Here is a 13,181-nt window from a genome sequence, read left to right on the forward strand (position 1 = left end):
TTAAAAGCTCTGATCTGCAGTTGGTGAAATGAGATTGGTAACTGAGACCGCCACGAATAGCTGAACTATGGCCGGGTGAGGTTGTGAGGCAACCATCTATAACCCATAATCAAGGGTTTATCATTTTTTACAAGCCTCCCTTGATAGGCCCATTTCTGGCCGGGGATGGATATATGGTAATGCTAGGCCTGTTTCATTTTGTTCATTGTTCATATTTTTTTTCGTGTCCCAATCAGATTTTCGGTCAAATATGACCATGTCCAAGGGAGAGACGTTGGAAAGCCTGACTTGTCGGCTGATATATTGCCATGCAACCTTTGCTTTTGAGTATTGGAACTTGATCTTCAAAATCAGAAAGAAAATTGAAGAATGATGTTGATTAATGAGTCTTTAAATTATTATTATTATTATTATTATTATTATTCGATCTTGATTAAAATCGTATTCCAGTGCTTATGAATTTCTTTATCTAAGAGATCTAAAATGGAAAGATGTGGAAATTATAATTGTAGATCACAATTGAATCTAAGGAATCATTGGTTTCATTTTTACTGCTTTTATTGAGACCGTTTTCAGAACAAACAAATTCAGTTTTGAAAACCCACATGGCAAATATTACTTTGGTCCTTTCTATAAGAATGGGCAAGGTTTATTTACAATGGTCTTTTCTCATAGAATGGACTTTTAGGCCTATTTATTTTGCAAAGAAATCTATTGATAATGCCAACTAAAGACATAGTTCTTAAATCAAGGATGGATCATGCTTTATTTTCCATTTGTTTTCAGAAACCTAGTTTAGCTCTTTTGCTTACATCAATCCAAAATCCTCAAAATGGCTGAGTTAGTAATATAAGGGTAAAATAGTAAATGGGAGGAAGAATGGAGTGTATAATACCTTCCCCATTCTTCAATTATACCTCTTTAACCAAATCTTATAGTACAAGACTAGAAGTTCACTTTTCTTTGAAATCAAGTTTTTAAAGAAAAACTATTCTCTGATGAACATTTACATCCTTGAATCCATTGAATGATGGCGACTAGGGGTGCAACTTGGTCTGGTTCAAACTAAGAATCGAACCAAACCGATAGCTTTCGACTGGTTTGGAACAAATTTTGGTTTGATTCTTGGTTAAGAAAATCAAGAACCAATCAATTAAATTCAATTCTCGGTTCAAGGCTTGTCTAGAATTGAACCAAATTCTTATATAATAAATAAATACATATTAATTTATTATAGATTATTTTAGGAGTTACGACATAGATTAGTGACCTATTATATGAAGATTTATTTTTATATTAAAATATGTTGCTTCAAGCAAGTTTATAGCATGTTGGCAACCTGTAGAACCCTACCAAACCAAATTGACCAGATTAATGCCTTTTTTTTATTTTATTTTTATGGATAGATTAATCATTTTTTAATGGATAGATTAGTGATTTATTATATAAAAATTTCATTTTTATTATTTATTGTTTTCATTAAAAACACGTTGCATACAAGGAAGTTTATAGGATCTTAGCAACCTATAGAACCAAACCAAACAGACCTTAGTTTGGTTTTAATCGCAATTTAATTAAGTTATGGTTCTTATTTAGTGGAACCAACCTATGTTGATTCGATTCTGATTTGGCCCCCAAGCCCCAACCAAATCGAACCACTTTGCACTCTTCAAGGTGACTCCCAACATAAAGACGTAGGATTTTTCTTTTGAACATCACAGCTACAAGAGCTTTACTCATGTCTGAAATTTTTGTAAATAATAAACCTGTTTGGCATAACGTAGAATACAATAAAATGCAAAGTTTTGTAATTATGGCATTTCACAATTTCAGTGTTTTACAATACTTTGGGTAGCCTTATAATTCGGAAGAGTGAAGACTTTTGTAAAAGAGAGCAAAAGTCTATCAAATTTGTAAGTCATCATAGTTAAAGGAAATTGTTTGATCTTTGTTTTCCTATTGGATTTTGATCTAATCAGGCAAGTCTCAAATTTTAAGTTGAGAGATGATAAGAACAAAAGAATAACTCATAATTCTTCCACCATTAATGTCCCTCAACAATCAACCAAACAAATAAAATATTTTTTTTTGGAACAAAAACAAATTGGGATTTACTTCCCTTTATATTGAGTCCTAAATTTTAAAGTAGGTCTTTTTACATTTATTTTACATCTCTACCTTTTTGTTAATAATTGTGATACCTCCTAGGAGACATGTGTAATTTAAAGGAGAGGATTCTACCAGTGTTTTACATATTTTTCCCTTGATATTTTAGTTTCCTTCAATATCTCATTATTTACTAATACCTTTGTTCTTATTAAAATCTTTTGAGTATAAACTTTCATTAAAAAAATGAATTATATAAGAAGAATTATAAATGAAACCGTCATACAAACTATGCCACGCCCTCAAATCTAACACAAATCCCTAGAATTCCTCTATTAGATCTCAAGGCATGATAAACTAATCCCACCCATGATAATGTATAATAAGAGACAATACTTTATGTTCTACAACTATAAGGTAGCGAAAAACACATCTAATAATAATAATCGAAGTACCGGAAGCTAACGTCAATCATAATCCAAATCCATAAATAAACTTCAAAAGACACAATAAGCAATAGTACTAAATATAATGACACATAATGCCCAGACATATGTTTCAAAAAAAAAAAAAAAAAAAAATTCCTAAAACTCCAATACGTCTCAAATTGTAGGAGGTTGTTGGTCGTCAATATGCTCCTCCTCAGGAATCTTTTCGTAATACTCTTCTTCATAAATTGACCTTTTTAGAGCTGAGTAATCTGGAATGGTGAATTATAGGGTGAGTAACGGGAAGTTACTCAATAGGATATATACCCTCCTAACATCTAGTCACAATATACTATGTAAAATCATATTGAACATTTAAATAAGTGCAAGTTTTATCATAACATCACATTCGAATAAAGACTAAATGAAAAATAATAAACATTTAAAATAGTCATCTATCTATCACCAAAATATTCTATTATGTTTCAAAAAATTTAAAGTAAAATATCTATCAATATTGCATTACAAATAGAAAAACATAATACAAACATGACAGTATAGAGAGTTGGGGAACATGCAAATATAATTGCTTCGGTTATGGCAAATTGATATTTCAATACTTAACTTCCAGTGTAATTTTACCATTCTTATCTAATTTTGTGGTCTGTCTAGTATACCATAGTTGAGTGACCATTTATTTTACTTAAATTGGTTGCTGACCAAGATTCCAAAGTTGAATTCAACTAATTGTGAGGTTGACCGTCTAAGTGATCACTAACTAGCCTAGGAGAGACTTTTCGTATTTAAGCGTATCAAAAGGTAATATATGTGAATCTTGAATATTTCTACACTATACAAAAACCGACTTTACAAGCAAAAGTTCATCAGAAAAGAAAAAGAAAAGTTCTTAAATTTCACAAGTTGTGCTACTCCCTAAAGTATCTCATATTGTCAAAGAGAACAAAACCACAAGTGTTATCCTAAATTGATCTGTCGCTTCTGAAAATATAGCAATGCATTATTTTTTTAGACTTTCTATGATAATTTTCTAGAAAAAAAATAATTTTTTTTATTACATATTTTTAATTTATTTATTTTTATCGAAAATACAAGTAATGGTAATATCCTTCAGTCATTCATGTTAATCCATCCATCATATCTCACATGGTCGTGGGAACGTGAGATATTCATCATTCCATCCACCAATACATCCATCCATCCATCCATCCATTATATCTCTGGAGTCATTATCTCATTCAATTAGAAGAGAATATAAGTTCTCACTATCCATCTATTAATCAATCGATCAATCATCTATATTCCTAGTAATTTTTTTTAAAATATTTATAATTATAAGGTATTAATCAAATCCATATGATGGCTTTGATTGAGTAGAAAAAACTCAGAAAAAGTGATAAAACAATAAATAGTTAAAAGTGTAGAAAATTATGAAAATTTAGCGAAGTGTAAAAAATGTGATTTTTCAAAAATTTTCAAATGTAAAACAACTTTTTGAAAATGAAAGTTTTAATTATGAAATTTAACATCATATAATTTTTAAAGCTTAATTGAAGGAAAGGTCAGAGAAAATGGGGATTGAAAATTTGACAAGTTTTGTTCTTGAATTCAAAGATTAGATTATAATTTTTAAATTATTTCCATTGTTTCTAAATAGAAGGTATTCCCTTGTGTTTGAAATTATATTGGTATGTGTCAAATACTGTGCTGAAAATGTGTTTGGTATAAAAAAATAACGATCAAAAGTCATTATTATAGTGACTGATCAAAGATTATAGCAACCAGAGCTTATAGTGATCCAAAAAATAACGATAAGAAATTGTTATTATAGCGATCAAAAGGGTGGTGCATGTGTTCCTCGAAATTTCTTATCGAGTTTTTTCCCAAAAACTTATTCGAAACTTGTTTTATATTGTTTTCTTCTCTAAAACTTGTAAGATAAGGTAAAAACAACTTATTTAACTTAAATATAAGTAAATCTATAGAATCAAACACTTAAACATGTATGATTTAAACTTAATCAATCCTAAATAATAAATCCCAACAAAATACTTTTGATAAATCTATGTTTTTTAAAGAACTAGCAACTAAAAGGTAGAAGAAATTTTTTTATATGTTTTGCGTCTTTTATAAAGAGATTTCATTAAGAATGACTCTCAAAATGCTCATTGCTAGAAACCCCTAACTTTGCCTTTTGTCCCAATACAAACTCTTCAGCTTAGAGTGAAGATTTCAACAAAGCAAAGCTTTTTATTTTTCTCTTCTTCACGGACTTTCGGTTCTTGCTCTAAATTGTTCGAATCGTTGTTTGAAAGTCAAGGATTTTGAGTGTTCTACATTAGAGAAGAAAGTGAAATCTAATTTTCTCTCTACTAAGGATGTAATGGTAATTTATATAATTATTTTCTTTTGTTAATAACTGAACGTCTAGGACTCTGATTTACAAAAACTTACAATCTATTTTGGATAATTTTTTGAAACGAATCTAATGATGTACTAAGATTTTTCAGAAATTTCTTTCATAAAAATCTCATATTTCGATTGCTCACTTGTGCATGCTTATCGAGGCATATGCTAATTTCTCTTAATTCTCTTCTTCAAAATTTTTATTATTATAAAATCAATTCTAAATACTTATTACAAATTCCTAGAAATGTATATAGTATAACAATCATTCACCTTGAGATACGAAATAACCTTTTAAGATATTACAAATTAGATGAAAAAATGAAGTATTGGGTACTCAAAAGTAATGTACTGAAAATGACATACTTGTGAATTTTTCAAAAATATGAACATATTATACCATTAATAAATGTATTTATTATATTGGCATTGATTACCAAAGCATTTATTACAAAAAAGATATTTTATTCAAAATACTTAAAATATTCATAGTATTTATTATGTAAATAACCATTTATTATGTAAAAGACCAATACACTCTTATCTTTTTCACTAAAAGACAAAACAAGGAGGGGTATTATTGAAAAAAAAAGAGTGTTGGGCAATGCTAACATCCCCATGAAATATTGGACGTTACCATTCCCCATATATATATTTGCAGCAGCAATGAAAACTCCACTAACCTGGAAATAAACATAAAAATAAAATTGTGGTTACTTGACCATAATGATGGTGTTTGACACTCGGGGCTTGAAACAATCACGCTGATCTCCATTTCTCAGGTCCACTAAAAGATAAGCCAAACATTCAATAAAATGTACAGATACAAATACATGACATGCTTTAGATATTTAGACATAAACAACCAAAACACTCTAGTTAATTAACACACTTCAAAATTTTGAAAAATTACAAACAGAAAATACTTATATATATATATATATATATATATATATATATATATATATATATATATATATATGGGTGGCATTTGGAGGCCCTAAAGTGAGCCAAACATTTTTTAATGTACGGGCTGAAGATGATCTCTATGATGAGGAGATCATTTTCACCAAAAATCAACCCATTCCAAAACTTCTAATCCTATCAAAAGTAATTTACAAAAATCAGATGGTCCACGATTCTTCAACTTGTAAACTAGGGTTAGAAGTTTCGGAATGTGCTGATTTTTGGTGAGGATGATCTCTTCATCGTAGAGATCATCTTCACAAAAAATTAGCCCTTTCAAAACTTCTAACCCTTGTTTTGAAAAATGTTTGGCTTTCTTTAGGGAAGAGATCATCCTCATCAAAAATCAGCCCATTCGAAACTTCTAACCCTTGTTTTGAAAAATGTTTGGCTCTCTTTAGGGCTTTCAAACGCTCCTCTATATATATGGGGGTGGCGTTTGGAGGCCCTAAAGAGAGCCAAACATTGTTTCCAATGTATGAGTTAGAAGTTTCAAAATGGGCTGATTTTTTGTGAGGATTATCTCTATGAAGAAGAGATCATCATCTCCAAAAATCAGCCAATTCCGAAACTTCTAACCTCATCAAAAGCGATTTATAAAAATCGGGTGGTCCACAATTCTTTAACTTGTAAATTAGGATTAGAAGTTTCAGAATTACTTGATTTTTGGTGAATATGATCTTTTCACCATAGAGACCATCCCCACAAAAAATCAGCCTATTCTAAAACCTCTAATTCCTATTTCAAAAATGTTTGGCTATCTTTAGGGCCTTCGAACGATTCCCTATATATATAAAAGGTCACGTTCTCCTGCCAAATTCTCAAACCAACATCAAGAACCCCATTGCCTCCTTTTCAAATTCCACCAACCAACCCGACTCAATCAACTCAGATGATCAACTCAGATAATCCCATAATTCGACCAGCTTTCTCCCACAAAAGTTCTTCAGCTATGACTTGTGAGAAATACACAGCGAATTTGATATTGAATTCATGCCGAGATGATTTATCAATCTTCTGCATGAACAGTTTCGATTCCTCTCCTCCCAACGAATCATTTGGCTCACCATCACAACCGCACTCTTACCTGAAGATAATGATAAGCTATTGTTTACTGTAATGGGTTCTTCAAACTCAAACACATTAAGATCAAGAAGATATTTGACTATCTCATGCCTGTTCTCGGCATCCATCCCGATGGAAGGATCCGCAAGAAAACTAAGAATGAGTCTAATCAGCTCCTGCCGAACCAACATTTCTCTTGGATTAACCTGCTTTAGTTTGCCATCCATTACTGAAGATTCATCCTTCTCTAAAGATTCAGAAATAGTCTGAACACTAATATTGCCATAAATTTCATAAAGTTTATTCCGAGGCAGAGAAGGCAAACTTGATTGAGGATACCAAACAAATATCGCGTCTGAAGAAGCCTTCTTGAACAGATCCTTTAGTTCCAAATCATCAGGAATGAATATATCTTGTTTGTCGAACAACTGAATTACGTCCCAGGCTGTGCTCACTGGCAACTTCACCATATTTTCAACAAGAAATTTTTAAGTGTTTGAATTCCAGTGCTTCACTATGCAAACCCAGAAAGCACAACACTCAGCTGATGTTAATTGGTGTCCTGAATTTTCCCAAACCTTCCAAAGATTGAAATAGCCATCTACTGAAGGATTGTATTATTATTTTCATAATTAAAATTATTTTGTGGCCTTTTCACATATACAAATTTTATATAAATACTGGATTGTAATTTGTTCAAAACATTAAGGATAAAATTGAAAACCATGTTAGTGGTCTGGCATTGGTTACCAGCATCAAATATGATGGGTTAGTGAACATCCTATCAAAACTTAAGTGGTATTCACCTAATACTAGAATTCTACGATGGGTAGAAAATCTAGTATCCTCTATTATAAATAGGTGGCCGTTCCCCCCTCTCTACACACAGATCATTCTATTATTGAGATAGAGGTTCCCATCACCAAAAGTGTAGGCAGAGTTGGGGTAGTGCACCTGTTCTTTGCAGATCAAGATTAACATACTCTCCGCGGATAATCGGAAAAGCGAATCCAGGTATTTTACAATTATTGTTCTTTCGATTCGATTATTGTATTGTTTGTTCAAGATCAAATCCTAGATCCATGCTTATTATGTTCGTAGTTATTGCAAACAATTGGTATCAGAGCCTTTGCGGATTTGTTCTTGTTCAAAACTGTTTGATTGAATCTGAGTTGATTAGATTTATATTTTGAAATATTATTTATTTATTTAAAATCGATTTATTAAAGTCGATTTATTTGATAATTAAATCTGCCATTATCTTTCTTCAAAGAAGATTAACGAAGGCAGGCAGGTTCCTAAATCTCGTTCTTACAATCTAAAAGAATCAGATTTTGATTAAATTCGAACTCGAATTTAAATTGATCTTGATTGAATCTAATACGAACCCCGATTTACATTTGAAATAAATCGATTATTGATTAGAAATCGAACACTATTCAAACCGAAATCGAATCTATAAGATATAAAGATTGTAAAACTCTGAAATCTAGATCTGTTAAGATCGAATAAATAAAAAAAAAAGGGTTTTTCGTTTTTCAAATTTCAGTCGATCAGATCTAACGATCTGAGTTGCGGGTTTTCAATCGGACGTTACCGGACGGTTTCCGGTGGCTGTATGTATCGTTAGACACCGTCGATCAGACCTGCCGGATGACGGATGGACGGCTGCGATCGAGTGGCGGCGCGGCTAGGGTTTAACAGAGTTCGGTCTTCTTGACGAAGAAGACGAACTGTTCTTCGTTTTGGGCTGGGCCGACTCAATTAAACTCTCGGTTGGGCTTTAAGTTTCGTTTTTGGGCCAGCCCGATATCGATTAGTTTAAATAAGCCCGTTATTATTATCTGTTTGGGCCAAGCCCATATTAATATTCGGTTGGGCTTATTTATTGTGATTGGGCTAAGCCCGTTTCACAGTATAATTTATGTTTTTATTAAGTCTGTTGGGTTAAACCCGTTTCAGACTCGAACCGACTCTCTTAACCGAACCGTTTGGGTCAACCTCTGACCCGATCCGAGTCCAACCGGTCCAGCCGAACCGGTTCAGTTGGTTCAAACATGAACCAGACCATAGAAAACCGGGTTTTTCCTTTAAAACTTTGAAAAATCATAACTAAATTGTTTTAACTCCGATTTAGACAAAACAAAAGTCCATTTTGAATATTTTTTCGAGATCTATTTAATAAAAATGTTAAAACAATTCATTGACAGCAACCTATAACAGTAAAGTCCAGATTAAGTTGTTGTACCCTTTTGGAGAATATATCTATAATTGCTTTCTTTTATATTGAATGATTTATTTTGTTATTTGAATGTACCCACATGCAAAATTAGAATAATTAGAAAGCACATTTTGATATATTAGGGTATAGGTTTTGCCTATAGGGGTTTAGGAAGACATTTTGAGTGATAGTTCAAGGAACGTGATGGAAATAGGATAGTAGTCTGCCTAAAGGTGACCGTTCTATGGAAGTTACGGGTTCTTGAATTCTGAGACTTAGTATCTCATTAAGATCACTTTGTGGCACTCTTTTACATGAAATCACTAATTTCTGCCCAAAGGTGATTTAGGGATGTTTGTGTAGATTGAGTGAATAGAATAGTCACAAGTGTGAAGGGGAGAGAAGGATAACCCTCTTGCCTAAAGGTGTGGATAGTGTCTGGATTGAACTGGAACATGAGTGGCTAGGTCTATGTGCGAACTCCAACGCAATTTTAGGGAACATATAGCATATTAAGATCTCAGTCCAAAGGCGAGTCTTGATGATGCGACTTGTTTGTACCTGCAGAGTGAAAAGTTTTACCCTTAATAAAACACTCTGAAACGATTCGACCAAAACCCCTGGTACGAATTGAAAGAATTGAATCCCACAGTATATATTTATACATATATATTAATGTTTGACCATATTTTTTAATGCAGCTATGGATGGGTCATTGATTCAAAAGAGTCTAGCAGGGATTGAGCCTCTTAATGGCTCTAATTATTCATCCTGGAGGATGAATATTGATATTTTGTTGGGATGCATGGATTTTGATTTTGTTCTTTTTGAGGACATCCCACCAGCTCCACTTCCAGATTCTACGGAGTTGGTAAGAACCCATTTTGCTAAATGGGAAAAGGCTAATAGATTGTCCATGAAGATCATTCGAGCATCTATTAGTGAGACTTTTCGAGGTGGTATTCAGACCACAGATACAGCTAAGGAACTGTTGCAGGTTATCAAGAAACAGTTTGTGGGAACAAAGAGATCAGTTCAGTATGAGTATTTGGGTCAGCTAATGAATCTGAAGTATGATGGTAATGGAAATGTGCGGGAACATATTCTGAAGATGTCAAAGCTTGTCATTGGTCTCCGTGAACAAGGGATTATTTTTGAAGATGATCTTTTGGTTCACATGGCAGTTTTATCTCTGCCTAAATCTTTTGATACTTTTAAGGTAAATTACAGTGCACAAGAAACTAAATGGGATTTGAATCAACTGATTTCACTTTGTGTTACTGAGGAAGCAAGATTGAGGGGATCGAGGGTTGAGTCAGCTCACTTGGCAGTTCATGCAAGTAGTAAGAAAAATTTCAAGTTTAAAGGTTTCAAGAAAGGCAGCAACAAGAATTTCAAGCAAGGAAAAGGGTTGAAGGGTTTCAAGAATCAGAAAATAATCAAAGAAAAGACAGAGGCTGGGAAAACAGATACTGAAGAATGCTGGTTCTGCAAGAAGAAGGGACACATGAAGAGGGATTGCTTTGCTTATAAGAACTGGTTGCAAAAGAATCCAGGAGGTACTAATTTAGTTTTAGTTTGCCATGAGTCTAATTTAGTTGATGTTCCTTCAAACTCATGGTGGATTGATTCAGGTGCATCTGTGCATATTTCTCATTCTCTACAGGGGTTCGTCAGCAGGAGAAACCCCAGACCAGAGGATAGACTTTTTCTTGGGAATGCAGAGGCATTACAGGTTGAGGCTGTTGGAGCTTATCGCCTCATTCTTGATACAGGATATTCTTTGATTTTAGAAGATACTTTCTATATCCCGTCTTTTAGACGGAACATTATTTCTATTTCTAGATTGGATATTTCTGGTTATGCTTTTACTTTTCGAGACAGTAGGATGCACATTCTTTACCATGATGACGTTGTTGGACATGGTTTTTTATTGGATGGTCTTTATCAGTTATCTTTGGATAGTTCGTTTGCTTCTTCTCTATTATGTTTATCTGTTGATTCACATGTTTCGGGGTCCAAGCGTCCTAGTTCGTCAGAAAACTCTTCTATGTTATGGCATTTGAGACTAGGTCACATTTCTAAGAGAAGACTAGAATTCTTAGTTAAGGAAGGAATTCTAGGTCCTCTGGATTTCTCAGATTTTGATGTATGTGTGGATTGCATTAAGGGAAAGATGACAAAGCAACGGAAGCTTGAAGCTACTAGAGCTACTGATTTGTTGGGATTAGTTCATACAGATATTTGTGGTCCTTTTCCGATTCCTTCTCGAGGTGGTCAGCGTTATTACATTACTTTTATTGATGATTATTCTAGATTTGCCTATCTGTATCTGATACACCATAAAGATGAGGCATTAGAAGTTTTCAAAACCTATCAAGCAGAAGTTGAGAAACAGTTGAATAAAAAGATCAAAGCTGTCAGATCTGATAGAGGTGGAGAGTATTATGGGAGAATGGCTAATGATGGCGTAAATCATGGGAAGTTTGTGGAATATTTGAGGGAGCAAGGAATAGTTCCTCAATATACCACGCCTGGAACACCTGAGCAAAATAGGGTTGCTGAGAGAAGAAACCGGACTTATCAAGAAGCTGTTCGCAGTATGATGAGTCACTCAGACCTACCAGAAAACTTTTGGGGTGAAGCCTTGAAGACAGCAGTTTATATTCTCAATAGAGTTCCTTGCAAAGCAGCTCCAGAAACTCCTTTCAAGTTATGGACTGGCAGGAAACCAAGTCTTGGCCATCTTCATGTTTGGGGATGCCTTGCCGAGGCGAAGCTGTATAATCCAAATCAGAAAAAGCTTGATCCTCGAACGACAACTTGTCATTTTATTGGTTATCCTGAGAGGTCCAAGGGTTATAGGTTTTTCTGTCCGTCGAGACATATGGAGATTGTTGAAACCAATCGTGCTAGATTTCTTGAAGATGGTCAAAACAGTGGGAGTGAAAAACGAATGAAGATTATATTTGAAGAGAAACGTAGTGATCCACCAATATGTTTTATTCCGCAACCTTTACCTCATTTAGTGGCATCACCTATCCGTACAGTCGTTGTAGAAGATGCAACAATCCAACCAGAACTCAATCCTCAAGCAGTAGTTATTCCAGTTTCACAACCAATTATTCCCATTAGGAGATCTACTCGAGAACGCAGACCCGCTATTACAGATGATTATGAGGTATACTTTCAGGAAGGAGATGCTATAAAAGGTGATGTAGATGATCCTTCAACATTCAAAGAAGCAATGGACTCAAATAAATCTCAATTCTGACAGGAAACAATGAAAGAAGAATTGAGATCTATGGAAAAGAATGAAGTATGGGAATTGATGATGCTTCCAGAAGATCGTAAGATAATAGAATGTAAATGGGTTTTCAAAACTAAAAGGGATTCAGAAGGTAAGGTAGAGAGGTTCAAAGCAAGACTTGTAGCAAAGGGTTTCAAGCAAAAGCCAGGTATTGATTTCCGTGAAACTTATTCTCCAGTTTCTTCTAAAGATTCACTGAGGATCATCTTGGCGATAGTGGCACACTATGATTTACATTTACATCAGATGGATGTAAAAACTACTTTTCTGAATGGTGAACTGGATGAGGAGATTTACATGGCACAACCTGATGGTTTTAAAGTTGATAAAAAAGAACATCTTGTCTGCAAGCTTAAAAGATCAATTTATGGGTTGAAACAAGCATCAAGACAGTGGTACTTGAAATTTGATCAAGTGGTAACCGGATACGGATTTAAAGAAAATGTCGTCGACAAGTGCATATATCTCAAGATGAGTGGGAGTCGATTCATCATTCTTGTACTTTATGTTGATGATATATTGTTGGCAAGTAATGATGTTCATCTCTTGTATGATACTAAATCTTTTCTGTCAAAAAGTTTTGATATGAAAGATATGGGAGATGCTCAATATGTTCTAGGGATTAAAATTCATAGAGATAGACAAGCTGGTTTTTTGGGTT

The sequence above is a fragment of the Akebia trifoliata genome, chromosome 7 (assembly GCF_017979445.1).
Source record: "Akebia trifoliata isolate Shusen 1 chromosome 7, ASM1797944v1, whole genome shotgun sequence".
In the NCBI taxonomy this organism is placed as follows: Eukaryota; Viridiplantae; Streptophyta; class Magnoliopsida; order Ranunculales; family Lardizabalaceae; genus Akebia; species Akebia trifoliata.